This window comes from Microtus pennsylvanicus, chromosome 4, assembly GCF_037038515.1.
Source record: "Microtus pennsylvanicus isolate mMicPen1 chromosome 4, mMicPen1.hap1, whole genome shotgun sequence".
Classification (NCBI taxonomy): domain Eukaryota; kingdom Metazoa; phylum Chordata; class Mammalia; order Rodentia; family Cricetidae; genus Microtus; species Microtus pennsylvanicus.
In genome coordinates, this window is record NC_134582.1 from 17,796,333 (window position 1) to 17,799,822 (window position 3,490).

Here is a 3,490-nt window from a genome sequence, read left to right on the forward strand (position 1 = left end):
CAGCCACATGTGCCAGCCACATGTGCCGTAAGTACACTTACACACATGCAGGAAAAAATTAATTTTTTCAAATAAATTTTCCTTATGCCATGGCTCTTTCCATTATAGCATATGTTGATTAAGTAGCCTCTATAATCATTTCCCAACTTCTAGTTTTGGCTCTTACATTTTGTATGATAAGCAATGATATCCTGTGAAATCTGGGCTTCTGGATGGCAATATGGACCAGAACCCTCTATGACCCATTTTGTTTTTAGGGTGAAGGAGAGCACAAAGTTGAGTGGTGAGACACTGATTTTTTATTTAATTTATTCACTTATCAATTTACTTCAGCTCTAAGGAAATAGTTTTAAAAACAAAGTCGAAAATACACTCAAGAGGAACTGCTGATACACACTTCTGAAAAGGCAGAAAATGTGCTTTCCTTTTACACAAAAGGTTAAATCTGTATTAGCAGCAAATTTTATACATAGAAATAAAGATGGCTTCAAAACTCCAGATTTGTGTAAAACTAAAACACATCCCTTCCTTTTCTTAGGAAATCCAGAGCAGCCCCGTTCACTCTAGAAGGCTTCTATCCACTATGGTTGTCCGCAGTTGGCAGCTCCGCATCCGCCTTGGGCTCTCAGCCCAGCCTTAGTCCAACACCAGGTCAGAAAGCATGATCAGGTCCTTCAGGTATGGCAGAGCTGCCAGGATCTCGTAAGTCTTCAGATTTTGCTCAGAGTCAGGGAAAATCTTCAGCAGGGTCTCCCTCAGCTCACTGGTCTCTGCAGAAGATCTCTGTGCTGGCATGAGATGCTTCTGCTGTATACCAGGAACGGAGGTCAGGGTTGTGAAGTGGGGCTGCTGAGGAAGCCAAGGGCATAAAGAGGTTCCCTGGTTCCGATATGTAGGCTGGTACCTGGCAATGGCGACTTGGGTGTTTTGATTCCGGGCGAACATGTTCACATTTGGCAGGGCCCTGAGTAGAGGCTGCATGTCTCCAGAAAGCCCTCCTTTCTAAGGAAATCTTCTAGCAGAGGCCCGTTTCTTCCCAGAGGGTCATCGGGAACCATAAATATGTCCCCCACGAACGTGTACTGAAGCAATCTTTTGGCAACAATCTCTCTCCAGGACACTGACTCGTTCACAAACTCTCTGAAGTTATAATTGCTTACAATGACACCCCCAGTCTTTTCTGCTAAGCGTAGTATGAACCTGTCAGCACGAGAATAAATTCGTTCTCCAAAGACCGTCCTGGAAGGAGTTAATGCTAGTATTCCAAGCTCCTGGAGCTGGGTCAAGAAGTCCTGTTCTGTGGCAACAGGACTGGGCCATGTTAACGACTGAGGCACAAACACAGTGATGTTCCTGTGTCCAAGCTCCCAAAAATATTCAACGGCAATTGCTATTCCACGGCAACTAAGGAACTTGTTCAGACCATGGCTTAATGCAACATTACATCCATCTATAACAATATGCTTTAAATCTGTTCTGCCGGGTTTATTTATTAATTCCAGCTTGTATGGTATTTTCAGCATCTCTCTAAATCTCTTAGTCCCCGTAATGAGAGAATCACTATGATCAGAGGCTCCTGTGAATCCTGCATCTGTATCTAAAGGTAAGAGCTGGGGCATTGGCAGCGGTGGAGAATGTTGGGAATAATGTGGCTTAGGCTGAGTGGAGCTGTAGCGGCCAGAAGGTTTCTCACAGGCAGCTTGCACGTTACTGGGAAGTGAGGGTTCAGCTTGCTGTTGCAAGATATAGTCAGGAGAAGCTGGGCCTCTCTGGTCGCCTGTCTCTCCCCTCGAAATGAAGCTGTCTTCAGGACTGGAAGAGGCAGGAGTCAGTGAGAAGGCATCGCTCTCTCGTTCCATATCACCGCTGTCCTTCTCGTTTGAGCCCCACATTTCAGGTTTCTGTTCCGTGTTGGAGGTATTTGTTTCAGAGTCTGTAAATGGAAACTGGGAATATATTTCTTCCATATTTTGCTCTGTGCGACTCTGTATGTTCTTGGAAGTGGAATCTCCTGTGAGGTCATTTGTGCTGCCCGCAACACCTTCACTTCTGCTCTGAGCAGCATCTGGACACACGGAGCAAGGGGCACAAGCACTGTGTCCTTGGAGCCTTTGGTTCTCTTTCTCAATTTCCTCCGGGAGCAATAATGGCTGTGTAGAAGGCCCATCCTTCCCGATGACGACTTCCTCAAACTCTTTGGAACTCTCCATGTTACTAAAGAATTTTACAGCGATGGTTTACTTCGTTTCTTCTCTGCAGACTCTGATATTTTGTAAATGTTCTGCACCAACTTGACTTCCGGTATCAAGCTGATTTGCCTGCACAAGTGAAAAAGAACAGGAATGGCGTCACATTTAACCAGTTCAGCTCATAATTGACCCTTGTCAGTCAATAAAAATCAGTTGGCCAGAACTAGTTTACAATGTTTCTAATGACATGATTGTAAGAGAGAACTGGCAGCATTGATTATACTCAGTGTGTTATGGAAAGCACAAAAGAACATGGTGTTTGTACAGGATCAGATGGGCAATCAGTCTGGGAAGTGATGGAGGTCTGAGGAAAGGTTGATGAGATCAAATACATCGTTTATATGTATAAAATTACCATAGAAGGAATGAAAAAGCAAAAAGGGAGAACTTAGAAATGGAGTCCGGTAGGTGATGAGCACACTGTTTCTGTAATACACAGGAAATGCAGTGTCCTTTAGCAAAAAAAAAAAAAAAAAAAAAAAAAGGAAAAAGGAGAGTGAAAAGCAAAGGCTGGCAAGGCCGGGTAAGTGCATCAGGATGGCACAGCTTCCCAGGCTCATACCAGTGATTCACAAGCACACCGGTGGTCTGCCTCCTTAGACTCTTGTCAGTCTCTGCCATAGGCTACTATTCCTGTCATCTCTCTCTGTTCCATCCCCATTCTTTCTAGACCCCAAATGTAGGCTTTTACCATTTCTCTCCTTCTAGTCATGATTATTACTTTTTAAAGTTATATTTGTTTCATGAAATACTATACACCCTTCATAATTTAAGAAAGATAGGAAGTAATCCTTACACAAGCCAGATGGAAGAGTAGGTACTCTGGCATCTGAATTCCACAAATATACATACTTTGAATACAGTACCATCTTAGCGTGCCTCCATGCTGTGCTGACAAAATGCTGACCTAGAGCAACTTATGGAAGAAAAGGCTTCCTTATGTCAGTTTACAGATTAAAGTCTACCATCAAGGGAAGCCATAGCAGAAAGTCAACACAGGAATCTGGAGAAGAAACTGAAAACAAAGGGTGTGGAGCAACGCTGAAGATCCAGAAGGCAAGGCAGCCAGCTCGCCACTAGCTCGTACCTCAACCTCAGTCTGAAATGGCGATCCTGCCTCCAGGAACCTCAGCATGAGGCTGTGTGTGGAGAACTGTTTCCTCCCGATTTATATTCCTCTCTAGGGCTGGGATTAAAAGAGGGTACCACCATATTTTGTGGAAATTACTATGGCAACTGGA

The 3,490-nt window shown here is 44.0% G+C and overlaps 1 pseudogene; it reads right to left on the reverse strand.

Moving 5' to 3' along the window:
• Window positions 1-636: 636 nt before the first annotated feature.
• Window positions 637-2,210, reverse strand: LOC142848583 (NEDD4-binding protein 1 pseudogene; annotated as a pseudogene).
• Window positions 2,211-3,490: the final 1,280 nt, after the last annotated feature.